The sequence below is a fragment of the Rhinolophus sinicus genome, chromosome 14 (genome assembly GCF_057876585.1).
Source record: "Rhinolophus sinicus isolate RSI-liver-muscle chromosome 14, RSI-T2T, whole genome shotgun sequence".
In the NCBI taxonomy this organism is placed as follows: Eukaryota; Metazoa; Chordata; class Mammalia; order Chiroptera; family Rhinolophidae; genus Rhinolophus; species Rhinolophus sinicus.
The window spans coordinates 154,649,174-154,665,492 of record NC_142514.1 but is presented as its reverse complement, the minus strand read 5'-3'; the positions used below and the strand labels follow the sequence as shown (position 1 = coordinate 154,665,492).

The 16,319-nt window shown below is 50.0% G+C and overlaps 1 protein-coding gene across 1 annotated transcript in view; it reads right to left on the bottom strand.

The window, feature by feature from the left end:
* NAV2 (neuron navigator 2) overlaps positions 1–16,319 on the bottom strand; it is a 711,083-nt gene that overhangs the window by 529,491 nt on the left and 165,273 nt on the right. The gene's annotated exons all lie outside the window — the stretch shown is intronic.

Below are 16,319 nucleotides of genomic sequence, written 5' to 3'. Positions count from 1 at the left end.
ACTGGCTTTTCTGCTTCTGTCTTCTTAGTTATGGTACTGGATCTTAATGTATCTGTGGTCACTGCCTCAAGTCCATCTGCCTAATTCTAGGGGCTTCCTCAAAAGGTCTGCCCCCAAGGGGTTCCATACTCTTGACCTTGGGAAGTACATATACAGTATTCTCGCCCGGGGCTCAGTTGGACAGTGAGAAGATGGCCTCCCATGATGTTAGGAGTTAACTGGGAAATCTCATGCTCAAATCCCTATTCAGGCCTGGTTGGGCCCACGGCACCATAAATGTCAACAGGGAATGGAATTCGGCTCAGGAATGATGAGACTCTGATCAAAGGAGGCGGATGAAACTATGCAGATAGAATTTATTAATAAGGGATAAAGCGAATGCTAATTAGGGCAGAGCTTGCAAGAAGGCAAATTCCCAAAGTAAAACTTTAAGGAATGCTCAAATGATTACCATTTTAATTAAAAGTATATCACCCGATACAAATAGCAAGCCACCCTTTCTCACCAGGAGTGCGGTCTGAAATGCAGCGCTGGCTGCCTCTTCCGGGGGCGCACAGGCTGTGAGCGGCTGTGTGAATCCAGGTCAGCCTGAGCTGTAGTCTCTGTCTGGTCCTTACCTAGGTCTCTGCTCCCCGTCAGGTTAGGGGGCTCCTCCTCTAGCCCCTGCACCCTTACTTTGAGAGGCAAAGTAGGGCCACATCTCCTGCCACTGCCTTTTGCCGCGGTAGATGCTCTAGGTCCCCACTCCTCTACCTCCCTTTTCATTCCAGCAGCCTCCTAATTGTCCTGCCTGGTCCCTGTCTCACCTGCTTTCCCCGGGGCCACTGCCAAGCTACCCTCTACACTACTGCCTGAGCGGTCTTCCTAAAATGCAAATCTATCACATCCCTTGTTTGTTTGGAAAACTTCCAATGCTCTTTGTTAACCACCAATAGGAACAGCAACAATTTACTGAGTAGTTTCTTTGTGCCAGGCACTGAGCTGAGCCCTGATTTTACATTCCCAACAATCCTACAAAATAAATGTTAAGCCCATTTCAAAAACAAGAAAACCGAGGTTAAGAGACATGAAATTGCTGGGCCAGTCACACAGTTTGGAAGTGTCAGAGTAAGGATTTGAACCAAGATCTGAAATGAATTTCAAAGCTTACGCTCTTAAGCATGACCCTACTGTGCCTCCATGGCTCCTTTTTGCTACAGGATACAGTCGACGTTTCCTTGTATGGCACTCAAGGCCTCTCCGAGTTGCCTCATCTACTCCAGCACCCTCATCGCCCGCTGCTTCAGACACTGCTCCGGTACTCCTGCAGCACCAAGCTTCATGCCACGCTCCTTGCTGGCCCCCTGGGCTGGGCACCATCCAGAATTCCCTGGGTCTCCACACCTCTACAGATGCTGAGCACTCCCCTTTCCTCTCAGCACCTGGCAAGCTTTCCGCGCTCGCCAGGCAGTTTACCTGCTCCCTTTCTGTGCTCCCTTACTTCCCTGTCTTCGCCTCCTTCAGTGCTCTCTTTCCACGAGGCACCAACTTCCTAGGAAGCAGGGACTGTGCTGTTCACCTTGGCATTCTCAGCCCCTAGCGCAGGGCCTGGCACAGAGTAGGTCTTCAACAAGTGTTCACCAAAGCCATTCGACCAGCAATGAGGCATGCACTGCAGTGTGCACTGTGCATAAAGCAAGGAACAGACTAGAACAGGTCTCTGCATGTGAGGAGCTAACAATCCAGGGGGGGAGACAAATAAGAAACAAACAAATAAATGAACAAGTTGATACCAGTGGAAAAGGCTCTGAAGGCTCTCAAGCAGAGAGATGCAATAAGGAGTAACTGGAATGGTAATCGAGGAAGGCCCGTAAGAAGGGTGCCATGTGACTAGAGACCTGAATGATGAGAAGACACCTGGGAAGGGGGAAGAGCAAGTGCAAATGTCCTGCGGTGGGAGCACACTGGGTATGTCTGAGGATAAGAAGGTCCCCAGCAAGGGTAGAGTGGTGAGACAAAGCGCCTGTCCCAGAGGAGGTTTCAGTGTGAGGTGGTTCCAGAAGGACAACTACTGAAGGCAGAGAGAACCTGGTTACAAGGAGGTCCAGCTTTCACCCAGCCCTGCAGTCAGGTGCCACAGAAAGGAGAATTCTCAGGAAGGCCCCAGGACATGCGTGGAAGTGGCCAGCTTATGACCGTCACAGGAGGGTGAAAGAATTGTTCATACCAATGGTTCTCAACCCCGGGGAAGGGGGTGGGTGCGATTTTTCCCCTCAGGGAACACTTACAATGTTTGGAGATGTTTTTGGTTGTCTCAACAGGGGTTGGGGACTGATGCTGTGTTTCCCCGAAAATAAGACATCCCCTGAAACTAAGCCCTAATGGAGCAAAAATTAATAAGACCTGGTCTCATTTTCGGGAAAACACGGTACCAGCATCTAGTGGGTAGCGGACAGGGATGCTGCTGAACATCCTATATACACAGCATCACAGAGCTTTACGTGGCCCAAAACGTCATCATTGCTGAGGTTGAAACACCCCGGTCTGCACTATAGCCCGTTGAAATGCTGACAGCAACAGACTCTGATCAGCCCCCCGATTAGGGTCAGGCCAAGAGCCAGCTTTGTATCGTCATTCAAACTCACTCGAATTCCCTGCCCCTTCCCCCACCTCCTGCTCAGGAAACTTTGTCCCAACAGCAGAGAAGACTGAGCAGTTTCTGCCAGTCCCTCCCTGGTCAAGGGAACCCCCTTCAGCACCATTCTCTGTAGACAACGATTCCAAGTCCACGAGATTAAGTATGGGTTACCTCTGCACCCAACAGCAGTTGCCTCCCTATTGCCCTTTCTAGAAGCCATGCCATTTCCATGAGAGCATGGGAGGCCCTTAGACAAATTACATTCTCCATTTATGTGGGGTAACACCCTGAAGCTCTACTGACATATCATGGAAAGGGGTTGCCCTTGGGCTCTGGCTATGATGCTACTAAGTTTCATTCAAGAACAATACATCCGTCCCAGCAGGGAGGCAGGGCGCTTGGTGGAATCCAAAGCCCTTGATATCCTGCTGGGCAGCCTGGCTTCACCACTATGAGTGGCCTACCCTCTTCTTGGTCTCAGTTGCCTCATCTGTGAAATGGGAATAATAATACTTACCTTGAATGGTTGTTTATGATGATGAACAATGATGTAAATCACCTAGTAGATGCTCAAAGTACTGCCGCTAGTATTATTGTCATCATAACCTGAACCAGAAGAGGGCTTAGAGATCACCCTCTCCAACCTCTTCCTTTGACAAATGGAGAAAAGAAGAGGCTGGCTTGTTCTCTAAGTTTTGATAGCAGTGGAGCAGACAATATATGCACATATTACGGATGATGAAATTGAGGCCCAGTCTGAATCCAGATGAGCCCAAAGATTCAACCCTCTGGACAACATCCTGTGGCCAGTGCCGGGGGATGTCATGGGTTACAATGGTGCCTGGCCATCTCTCAGCTCTGCATCCTCAGGCCGAGCCCCACAGAGAGGCACCACAATAGCCTCTGCCTCTGAAGAAGAGCTTTCACTGCCTGGCTTTGCGTTGGCTGGAACTGGGCCATGAGTGACCCTGCTTGAAACTTTACAGTCCTAGCGCTCAGTCTTTACACTTCCATTTTTTTCCTCTCTATCCTGGACCACTCCCTTGGTGATTTCATCAACTTTCACTACCTTTAAAACCACCTGTGTAGTAGAAACTCCCAATGGACTGTATCCCTTTGGTTCTAAGACACACATTTTAATATCTCTGAAATTGGGATGTGTCCTCGTTTAACTGGCAGCGCTTTAATTCTTAGTAGTACATAAAATAATGGTGGTCTTACAGTCAGTGGCATCTTAGATTTGATGAAACATGGTACCTAAGTGTATTTACTGCAGAATACCCCCCTCAAAGTCCAGATTCATAAATCACAGTGGCTTTTCAACGTCTCCCCTTGGATGGAGAATAAACATTTCAAATGCAAATAATGAAGTTGAATTCCCGATCTTCCAGCCTTCCTCATCTCAGCAACGGCCATCCCATTCCTCCATTGGTTCAGGCCAAAGTCGGGGAGTCAGCCTTGACTGCTCCCTTTCCTCCCGGTCTACGTCCAATATAGCAATTCATCTTGTTGATTCACTTTAAAATAAATGCTGCATTCAACCACCTCTCACCAATCCAATACCACCATCCTGATTCAAGCCACCCTTGTCCCTTACCTGGATGATTGCAATCACCTAACTGGTCCCCTCACTGCTCTGCTCACCTACAGTCTCCGCCCACGGCAACAGCCAGAGGGGCCCTGTGGTTAAGAAAGGTCCTCCTGGTCTCCCCAGCCACTGCCTGCCTCATAATTGTTTCATTTCTAAAATAACTTACAATTAGCTGAACTGATGCATATTTTTTATTTCTATGTTTAGTGTCTGTCTCTTCCACCAGAATGCCAGTCCCATGCAGGCAATTTTGTCTCTTATTTAGTACCTAATCCTTACCTTCTAGGACAGTGCCCAGAATATGGCAGGTGCTCCATAAAGATGTGTTGAATGAGCTATTGCCCACAGGATGATGTTTTCGAGGGAGCACTGCAGTCAGACAACCCTGGGTTCAAATTCTGACTCGACCACTTCATGGCTGTGTGACTTGCAGATTTGTTTCAACTTTCTGGAGTTTGTGGCTCATCTGCCTGATGGGAGGAATAACACCCACATTCCAGGGTCGCTGTGAGGATTAAATGAGTTAATGTGCATGAAACACATGCATGGTGTCTGACACTTAGCAGGAGCTCCGTTGTGGTCATTTGTCACTATTGTTGTTCCAACCTCTGGATTTAGCCACAGAGCTCTGGTGTTTGTCCCCAAACGCTGGCACATTTTAATGGGAGGTGAGCTCAGAGCAGAAGCGCAGAGGTGTGTGTGCACTGGGGGCAGGCAGACTCCGATTTGAAGCCTTGCCCTGTCATATATCTGCAGTGTGACCTTGGGCAAGCATGTAACCCCTCTCAGCTTCAGTGTTCTCAGGCGTGAAGAGGAGATAATGACCACATCTATTTCGTACGATTGTTATAAGCCTTGCTGGTGCACACACAGAGCACATGGTAAATTCTAAGCAAATATTAACTCGCATTATTACCATCTGACCCGGCTTCTCCCCTAAACGCAGAGCTCACTCCCCACCTCCTGATGCCCAGGGTGCTGCACTGAGTTCCCCCCCACCCCTGCCTGCCTTCCTGTAGCCATACACAGTGGAAGGAGCCTGCAGCTGCTTTTCTGTAACTACGATGACCTCTGAAAAACAACGACACCAGGCCCAGCCCCACACAGAGGCCGTCCCCACAAGTGTCCCCTTGATGGGCGACTGGAACACTAATGCCGGGCTCTCATCCTGCCTGCAACCTCCCCGGGCCACTTCCAGTGCTGACCTGGTAAGGGGATTTGTGACCTTCCTGCTGTCACCAGTATGCTTTGCTGGGCCCACTGATTTCCATTAGGGAAGGGTGTTGGTGAGACTTCCGGTTTCCCATTCTAAATATTCTACAGGACCTTCCAACAACCTCCATGTTCTCAGTGAAGGAGGCAAATGGTAGAAAGCAGATTTTTTCCCTTCTCTAAGGAAACACTGTTGTTCCACTTTAAATCACTTTCCTGTCTGGAACTCTGTTAATTCAGAAGTCAGGACACTCATCCATCGCAGGATGCCTCTGATGTCCTCACCTGATCCCTGAGTGCTGTACAATGTGAGAGACCCAGGACAGTGGGCTGCTGCACCCTACTCCCCTCCCCCCACATCAGGATCCCGCCCCACCCCACCTGCCCTGGGGAACCCCCTGCACCTCTGTGCAGGAGACCCGGTGGTGAATAAGACAGATAAGGTTTCCGTACCCCTGAGGCTTATGTTTTTAGAAGGGGAAGGTAGGCTACATAGGAGGATGCAAAGACAGGACCAAGGTAACTTCCGTCAAGGTAAGGGTTCAGAAGAAAAAGATACATGTTAGATAATTATTGGGGATGGGCGGGCAGTGGGGAGTCTCAACTGCCACTTTAGATAGGGTAGTCTGGAAGGGCCTCTCGGAGGAGGTGACATTTCTATATCCCTCACTCCCTTGAGTCAGGGAGCAATGTGTGCCGCTCACAAACCTAGCGCCCCGTGGAACCAGGCAATCCATGCATGTGGGTTAAATGTTGACATCAGTGAACTCAGTGAGATGTAGCTGTTTGTGTATGTGACTGCTTCTTAACCTTGCGACTAATTCAGTAACGTTAGCTGTCACCCTGGAACGGGTGACAATGAAGTTGCCATGGGTCATCAACAAAATGAGAAATGTAAGGACAATGCTGGGAGTTTTCATACAAAAATATAAATGCACTTAGTTTAAAGGGCTGTCATTTATTCTAAGATTAGGTTTATTCCTCTTTGGTGTGTGCGTGTGTGAGTGTGTGTGTGTGTGTGTGTGTGTGTGTGTACTTATGTATGTGTGTGCTAAAATGTCCTCTTTTATGAAATGATAATACTAAGAGATGTTCACTTTTTAGGTTTCTTTTTTCCTTCAGTGTCCTTACTTGGCAAGAAAAGATTCTTCCCATTCTTAAAAAATTATTATTGGTCTGAGGCTTCCCAAGGCCTGGAGACCACTGTTTTCATGCCTTTCTACTTGACAGCCTGAGGCTGAGGGTTAAAGGAAACAGGCTCCATTCTGGAGGGAGATGGTCAATTCCTCCCAAGAGCCATTGCACACCTGCCAGATTTGCCCCTGATCTGGGTGGGATGTTGGGATTTGGGGTGCCTGGAGTCAGGGTGTATGAGAAGTACAGTCATCTGCAGTCTCAGAAAAGGACGGAAAAAAAAAAAAGATGCACTCGTGTGTACTGCTCACTCAGCAGTGACCCTAAACTGCTAAATACTTGTTATTGTTGCAAATTGCCAAGGAGGGTGATACCAGAGGGCATCAAAAGGCCACAAGCCACCCCGAGCCCACCAGATCTGATTTAGAGAGGGCTGACGCAAAACGTCCTCCTCGAAAACACCTCCTTTATTTGATACGGCTGTTTTTGTTGTTGTTGTTGTTCCCGTTGTTCCTCCTTGGCTCTCTCCAAGATTAGAAAGGTGTACTCGGTGTGGGGGAGAGTGTGTTATGTTTCTTTGATGCCAAAATTATTAATCCCTCATGCCTGCCACCATATCATAAGCAGCGAGCGAATGCGGTGCTGTAACAAAGATCCCGGAGAACTCTCCCCTCCCACGTCCCCTCCATTTGTTAGGAGAGACAACTGCAGCCTGATTCCCAGGATTGGGAGGAAGGAGGGCGGCTATCTCCTTGTGACTTGGCAGCTCAGCATCCTCAACCCCTCAGAGGAGACTCGGGGGAGCCTGTGGAATGCCCCACCATAGGAGTTCTGGTGGGAGATGGGCTCCACCACTCAGAAGAGACTGCCCCAGACGGAGAATCAGCAGCCAGAGTAAGGGTACATTCAGCCAAGAGCCTAAGACAGACAAAAAGATATCATATACTTTGCAAAATGGAGACATCAAGTTGCAAAAGTTGAGAGAGAGAGAGAGAGAGAGAGAGAGAGAGAGAGAGAGAGAGAGAGACTGTTGCATGCAGAAAAAGCCAGCTCTCCCTCCCCAGCTGTGGGTAGCAGGGCGTGATCTCAGGGACCTGGAACTTCCATAGGAACACTTGCCACAGGGGACAAGTTGGAACAAAGAAGACTTTCTGCTGCTTTAATCCTAGGGTTTGTGGATCTGAAAATGGAGTTTTCCAGACATGGGTTCCCAATGAAGGGAGAGCGGGCCCAGGGAAGTGTTGGGACTTCAGCAGAAAGAAAGCTTCAGCCTTCCTAGGGGACTGCCAAGCCAGAGGGGACTTCAGGATCAAGTCCAATCAGCCAGGTCAACGTCCACGCAGGAGAGAGGCCCCAGGGATACAGGGGTCTCTGAGAAAGTGTGAAAGAGCCCTGCTGCAGAGCCAGCTGTTACAACACACCAGGTCAGTGAGAACTTCCCCTTCCTTCTTCCCGCTTCTCCTTGTTCTTGCCCAATCCCGGAGCTTGCACTCAGTAAACTGAGGGTAAAGGAATAACAAGCAAAGAGAGAAAACCTGATCCTACACACTCCCCAAGACAAGGCTGGCCCTGAAGCTGGCCTTGGAAGGAGAAGTGACATGATTCATTTCTAAATCAAATGCAGAGTTGGAGTTAATACACAGGACTGGGTATTCTAATTATAGAACCGAGACTATTTGGGGACTTCAACTGGCGTAAAATATTACTAACAGTGAGCAGAAAAGTCATGGGACTTCTCTGAGTTTTCACTTGGGGGCAGAAGAAAAATTTCAGTGAGAGACAAAACTAAAGTTGCTCTGTTCGTCCCAAGAGTTGTGCTTGATTAAAGTACCCAGAAATCAGGAACCAGGAAGAGGGTCCTGCTGGCATGGCAGAGGCAGCAGATGCCATGTCCAGGGTCCATGGGTGGCTGTGGCAGCTGTGACAGTGGCTGTGGCCAGGCTGCCAGTGGTAGGCAGCCATGGGAGCCGACGTGGTGGACAAGTTGTAGCATCCTCAGCAGACTGGCTCAGCTTTGGCAGGCACCTGGCCGGGTCCTGGTTGCCCCTGGCTGCCCCTTGGCTTCCCGCCTGCCTGCCCGTTCCTAAGCCTTGGCCTCCAGCCTTCTTGGCAAATCCACAAGCTACCTCAAATCCTGTCAGTGGATCTGTTTCCTTACTGCAGCAGGCGTGCTTTCTGTTTCTTATAATCAGGAGCCTTGATGGCTATGCCTTTCCTCCCCTGGTACTTCAAACGAGTGGTCAGAGCCAGTTGCAGTCCTCTCCCATTACCCCAGGCATGTCCCTGCTTGTTTCCAGCTGGAGACTCCAGATCCCATCTTTACCCAGGCTGGAACATGTGGCCAGGTGTCTCTGGCCTGGATTCTATCTGTGGACCTTGCAGTCTTGGTGATCGTGTTGTACAATGATTGGAGAAAAAAACCTCTGAAGTCACACCCTGGCTCTGCCACGTGCTGGCTAAGGGACCTTGGGAGAATGACTTTACAATAATCCTCCCAAGGATAATGTCAGGATTAGAAGGATTACATTGGATGCACAGAACACGTTACCTGGTACACTGTAGTACTCAGTGAAAGTTAGCTAATAACAGTAGTGGAGGGGTAGTACTCAGTGGTACAGTAATAGTAGTAACAGTACCAGCAGTAGTTGTAGCGATAGAAACTTGTCTCTGGACTCTCATGTGAACAAAGAATAAACTTCTGTTTTGTTTAAACCACAGGTTTTTGGGTTTCTTCGTTACACAAACTAGCAAAGGCTTATTCTGAGTTCTAATAGAGCATTTTGAATTTTAAAAATACACACAAAAAAGTTACATCTGTACTAAGGTTAGAATTATGCGTAAAATATATGCTCATGCAAAGACTGCGCGGGAAATCATGATAAGGTGACGGGGTTCCAGGAAAAATATTTTTCCCGTTGAAATTCCACCCTTGTTATCTTTATATTTCAATAAAACCATCTTGTAAGAGGAAAAGGAAAAAATGACCCTGAGATTGGACAGAGTTTGGTCATGTCTTGGTATCATAAGAGGAGAATGTACGCCCAAACTCTCTTTCAGTTGTAGGGCCCTGGGACAATTAAAACAACAACAACAAAAAAGACAGAAGGCACAGGTCTGCCCCAGTGACAACACGGGAATGGGACCACAGACAGTCTCAGCATAATGCTGAGACAGAATGAACCCTTCTTCCTGGGCAACATTGTACGGTGCCCCCCTAAACCTTGGCACCCCTGACAGGGAGGTGGGGAGCATTACCAAGAGCGGCAGGACCAGTCGACGAGTCACCAAGAACTGAAGGATGGGGGTGGGCTATCACACGGAGACTTGTGTATTTCTCCTGCCAGCATTTCGTTGGGAACAGGCTATTACCCCTCTTCTCCCTTCCCACAGTCCCCCCATCCAAGAGGAGAGACCACATCACAAAGGTCTCCTGCCATGGGGACTTTTCAGCCTCAGCTAACATTCTTCTCCAGTGTGGTTCCTTGTCAACACCTCAAAACAAAATGTGTGGTTTCTACATGACTAACAACAGACCACAGGTCTCGCTTCCTCAGCCTGCACCCTCTCTTCTATTTCACTCAGACTGAGTTTGTTGACAGGCCATGAAGGAAGCATATCCCAGACCACTTAAAGAATTTCTGCGAGAGTGGTTTGGAGTTGGCATGCATGGCAAAGCCTGAACGTTTATGGTGATCTGAAATATGATGTAGGGAAGAGGTTCCTGCTCAGCCACTGTCTTGCTGTGTGTCCTCAGGCAAATCAATGCCCCTCTCTGGGCCCCAGCTGGGCCATGTATCAATGGTGGGATTGGACAAGAAATTCCTTTCCAGCTCTGATGGACCCTAGTTCTGTGAAATCCATTCTGGTTTAAGTTGCTGCATTCTGGCTTGAATTTATGACCCAGATAGCCATTTGAATGCCAATTTGGCATTTCTTTTATGGAGAAATGAATAGCATTCACAGGGTAATAACCCATGAGACAATTCAAACCAGGGATTAATAGAAAGAAAAAATATTCTCTCTCCAAACGCACTTAAATATAATTGGGTTTATACAAACAATGGTCTAAATACTAAATACTAGTTCTAAATACTAAACTCTAAGTGTTCATTGGCTAAGGTTGAGGAGCCTGGTCGTCATAATTCTAAATAATAATTGTATAATAGAAAGCTCAGAAGCTTATAAGAAATTAATAGGAAAGGGACATCATCGCCTAGAGAATCCCCTAGAGCTTATGTGGCGTAAGGAAATTTAGGCAGAGTGTGCTGGGGCTTCCCTATATGAAATTCAGATCTTAAAAAAAACAAAACAAAATGCAAAATCTCAGCATTAGAATGCAAGCAGGACATGTCCCCTAACCTTTCCAAGTGTCGGTTCCAAGGCCTGGCTCTTTTAGTCCCAGCCCCCACCACTGCCTGCCGTGATGTCAGCTCACTGTCTCCATAGCCCGCAGCCCTGGGAGCTTGGACTTGCTAGATCAATGAAAACATCAACCTCGCCAGACGCGTCTGCCCCACTCCAAGCTGCCGCGGAGCCAGGGGTTCAGGCATGCAGCTAGCCCATCTGTCGCTAGGCACTGCTGTTAATTGCTGCGCTAATGAACAAGGTTTGAATTGGAGGCATGAAATGCACATGCAGATTTAGACACAGGTCCTCAGTACTGGGTCCTGTCCCCTAACAGCTTGGCATAGTCTCCAGGATGCAAAGGTAAAGGTGGCCCAGGAACATCACAGGCACAGACAGTGCATCACCCCATGGGAAGATGCTTCAAATAGCAAGTGCTGAGAATTTTTCATCCATTCACCCACCTATCCCCTCAACAATGACTGGCTTTGTGGTGGACACTGTCTCAAAGGCCAGGGCTCCAGAGATGATAATGACACAGTCCCTGCTCCCAGGGGATCAAAGCCTGGAAGGGGAGATAGACAGCTGGACAAGTACCGGACATACCTTGTGACAAGAGCTAGGAGAGAGGTCAGCCTAGGGGCTGGGGGAACATAGAGAAGGGCTTCCCTAACCAGCCTGGAGTATCAGGAAAGACTTCCTAGAGACAGAATGCTGGAGCCAAATCTTTAAAATGGAACCGAAGTTATCCACAGGCAGAAGGGAGGAGGCATTCTAGGCATTAGGGACTAGGAGGGAACCGAGAGCACTGACATCTGAGGAAGCACGTAAGGCACGGCGGAGTGAAGGTGAAGACGCTGGGGCTGTAGAGCGAGGAGGCTGGAGCGGGAGACAGAGTGCAGATGGTGAGGAATCTGAAGAGCAGTCACTTTGCAAACCTTGAGGAAGCTCTTGCACTGTGCAAGGGATGGGGCTAGGGCCATGTGGGCGCTGCCCTCAAGGGATATGATGAACAAGGGACACAGGCGGTGGCACGGGGTGCTTTGGAAGAAGAAGAAATATCAACGGAATGGGCTAGACAGAGGTCTCGAAGGTGAGGAAGCCAGAGCTGGGCCTCCAATGTCAGGTAGAACTTGGACAGCTGAGCCGGATGCTTTGTGTAAATACTGACTGACTCATCAACCAATGAGGCCATGCCACGCTTCCAGTTTCAGGGTAAGTAAACCGAGGCCCGGGGAGCTTACACAGTTTGGCAGCGGGGAAGTGGTATAGCCAGGATTCCAACCCCCGGTGTGCCTGACTTCAGAGCCTGTGCCCTATTCGTTACCCGTTCTGCTTCCCAAAGCCTTCCTGGTAGAAGGAACAGCCAGAGCAGGCAGGTGGGGAGGGGGCAGGGAGATGCGTGGAAGACGCACAGGAGACTGGTCAGGAGAAGAGAGTCTGTGTGAAGGAGACTGAGACCTTGAGTGTGGAGGTGATGGTGTCACAGAATGACCCGGGCTTGGGCCTCAGAGTCCAACAACCCACAGACAAGTGACTTAGCCTCTCTTGGCCTCAGTTTCCTCACTGGAAAAATAGGCCTAATACCTACTTCCTGCAACTGTCGTTAGAATTCAGTGAGATAGTATAAGTAAAGTACTTAGGACATTGCCTTGTGCCTTGTGAGTCCTCAAACACAGATGCTTATTTTAATCAACGGTCGTCATTATTCCCAATGAGAACAATAACAACTATTAGCAAGACCCCAGAGGTTCATTGGGGCCACTACGTGGAGTGCCAGCTCAGGCGTGCGGTCTTGATCTTGTTAACACGGGGGAACGACAGGGAAGGTTTTAAGCACAGACATGAAATGACAGCTCAGACAGCATTTTCTCCTCTCCTACAGAACAAGACAGCAACTCCCTTCTTCAGAAGGTGCATGTTTCTCCTACACAGGAAAATTGCCTCACAGTGAGGAAAGGCTCTTCACGGCCTGCAAACGTGGTGGTGGTAGTGGGGGCTCAGAGTGACTGAGGCTGGGCATACACGACAGGGAGCCTGAGAAGGGTGTCATGGCTCCTGCTGGGGCCAGGGGGCTCTGATATTACCAGCTGGTGAGGAACGGAAGAAGGAGGAGTCACTACTGGTGGCCTCTTACTGCAGACTCGTGAGCCTCTTAAACATATGAGGCATTATCCCCTCAGCCGTTTATCACCAAATCAGAAGCCTCTGGAGGTCACACCTCCGTAACCATAGAAACAGGCACTCTCTGGACCACTCCTCTCTTTATCATAAAGGACAAGGCAGTGGGTCCCCTTCTCCAGCGATGGGTGTGGAGATGGCTGAGGGACAGAAGGCCTTCGGGAGAGGCCCGCTGTGGCTTCACGTCCAGCCTACCCTGCACCCTCTTGCTGGTCTGCAGAAGGAGGCTCTGTGGGGACTTCCAAGCTACATAGGAAGCCGGCATCTCCCTGGCACTAGCACTTCCTTGAGCTCCCCTACCCCTCATGACCTCTCTGTGAAGCAAACCTTATCTTCACTTTATAAACAGGAAAGTGTGGCCCAAAGTGGGTAAATGACTTGCCCACGCCACACAGCTAGGAGGAGCCAAACCCCCATTGCCTTGAACTCTAAAATCCCGGTTGTAACCCCTGCTGCACTCTGCCTCTCAGAGCAGGGGGCAAGAGAGATAATAGCTGGCTTTCAGAAGAGGGGTCACATGATAGAGGCCAAAGAGAAAGGAAGGATCCAGCTGACCCCGGTCCCAAGCCGGCAAAGGGGCAGTCCTGGGTTTGCGTCTCCCTGAGTAACCTTTGGCACGTTGCTTATGCTACCTGATTACTGCATGCTCATCTGGAAAATGGTTCTTGGAGGACCTACTTGCAGGGTGGTTGTAAAGATCAGAGATATTTACTTCAAGCCCTGCTCTTCAATAAGCGCTCAGTGATGGCAGCTCTGATTATTGGTTATTATTGCAGAGCTGCAAATAGGAGTCAGGTCTCCTCGGATAGCCCCACTAACACGCAAGATCGGCCAAAAATGGAGTTGTGTGCTGGGCATGGTGTGAGAATCTTCTCCCTCCCTGACAACAGGTTCTTGGAGTGGTCCTCTATTGCTAAGCACTTAGGTACATTATCTAATTCATCTTCCCCACAATCCAGAGAGGCAAGTGTTACTCTCCCATGTCACAGGTGAGGAAACTGAGACTCAGAGACTAAATGACCTGTCATCAGGTCAGCCAGTTCCTGCTTATCAGGCTCCAGAGCCCGTGTTCCTCAGAGCCCTGCTCCCTGCTGCTCTAGCTAACTGCCCCTCCCATGGCCACCGAGGACCCGGGGACTGGCCTCTGGGTCCATGGTCTCCAGAAGGAAGTCTTGTCTCTATCCTGAGCCCTCACCCCCTCTTCTCAGAGGGACAGCCAGCAGCCACACGTGATTCTGCCACTCTTCTGAGTCCTGTGGTAACTACTGACCAGGCAAAGTGGATGATGCAAGCTGAGGACTTCACTAGGACATGGAAGAAGTGGGGTTCAGCTTAGAGTCTGTGGGGCCAACCAACTCTCCCTGCCTCGTCACCAAATGGTCGTAGGACCCAGACCCAGCCTTGCAGGCCCAAATGAACCAGCCAGGCGGGTCCATAGCCTCCTTGAAGGGATTCATTCCCAGGCTGGCCTTCCTTTCCCCTCCACCAAGGCACTGCCACAGCTCAAAATGAGGGCCAGGGGAGCTGTAAAATCCCCATTTGCCACAATTAGCAGATGAGTAATGAAATAGCAGGAGCAGCTGGCAGCGGCCTCTGCTCTCCCAAGGCCCCTGCCCCTGCCTCCTGTGAGTGTCAGATCGGGACAGAAATCAGCAGCGCACCCGGTACCCAGAGACACCTGGAGACACACCACTGGGCTCTCCTGCTCTTCCTCCCTGAAATCCAGACGGTCTCTGATGTAGCTGGGGAGCTTGTGTCCCCTGCAAGAGGCCTGTACTTACGTCTCCGAAGACAGGGTGAAGTAGGGGGAGGGGGCCCCAAAGGAGAAGGAAGGAAGAAGGAGAGGAGAGGTGGGAACAGTGTCTGCAAGGACCCTGAGGCAGGAAGGAACTGTCATGGGAACGGAAAGCAGGCTGCGTGGCTGGAGTGCGGTGAGGTGCAACGATGGGGAAAGGGCCGGACAGGCAGGGCAGACAGGCGGTGGGGGGCATTGCATAAGCCATGGGGAGGATCTTGCCATGGGGTGGCATCCACGGCTGCTTCCCTTCCACACTGGTGGATCCTTTATGCTTTCCTAGATCTCAGCAGCATTTTGGGATTCATCTACAGATGGCTGTATTTGCCTGAAAATGGGATGGTGTCAGCCCTGGGCCACAGTCCGATAAAATGCCCCCATGTTTGTTTGCAGGCACATCGCACATAAGAGGGTTAGAGACAGCCATATCCTTCCAGTGTTCCCTGAGGCCAGGGGCTGCCTGAGTGTGGAGGAGCTCTGGGCGCCCGGCCAGAGACCCTCTGCCTCCTCTGATCCAGTCAAGAAAGGATCTCAGGGCCCTGGGCCCGAAGAGAAGAGTTGAAGAACGTCTCAGCCAGAGAGAAAGAGCTATTCCCTCAAAATTCTTCCGTCCTGCTCAGTTCATCAAATCTGCAGCATGTAGCATGAATGAACACAACGCTAATTAGCAGGTTTGTGCTGCAGCTGAATAATCAAGAGCACATCAGGATTCCAGCCTCGGCATCCCCAGAGAAGGCATGGCGCCTCCCCGAGAGACCCGGCCAGTGAACGTGGAATCCTCACTCACTCCTCTGGTGTTCATGCCGTTGGCCTCGTTTCCTCCGAGGAGCTATTTTCTGAAGGACACTCACCTCCAGATCTGATCCTCAGAGAACTCCCATGCCCTGGCTGGGTCTGGTTAAATAAATCAGTGCATTCGTATGCTGAGCAGGTGCAGCCAGGGAAAGCCCTCCCGAAGGTCAGAACCGAAAGGGAGTCGTTCTTGCTTTCCTTCACTCCTGCATCAAATATTGATGGGGTGCCCACTCTCTGTTATGTGCTGGGAGGCAATAGGGTGTGGCAGTTATTGGTGGGGTTTCTAGAGCAACGGTCAGGATTCCAATCCTGGCTCTACCACCTCGTTTATTCTAATTGGTTTTCTCAGCCGTGAAGGGTGCTGGGCACACCAGGGTGGGGGCCACAGAACCCGGGTTGAGAACCACTCCTTTAGCTGCCTACTCCCGCTGTTTGGTGTGTCGCTGGTTCTCAGGGCAACATCTGGATAAGCCTGGTCAAGAGCCACATCCACCTCTGCGGACTTGACCTAGAATTCTGGAATGACTTGCCAACCTTTGGTGCACAACCACCTCTTCCTTTCAGAGCCAAAAATAACTCGGCCACTGATTGGCAGACAAGGCAGATGTGAGTTTGGAGTACATGCTACTGAACTAAGTGCCAGGCACTGA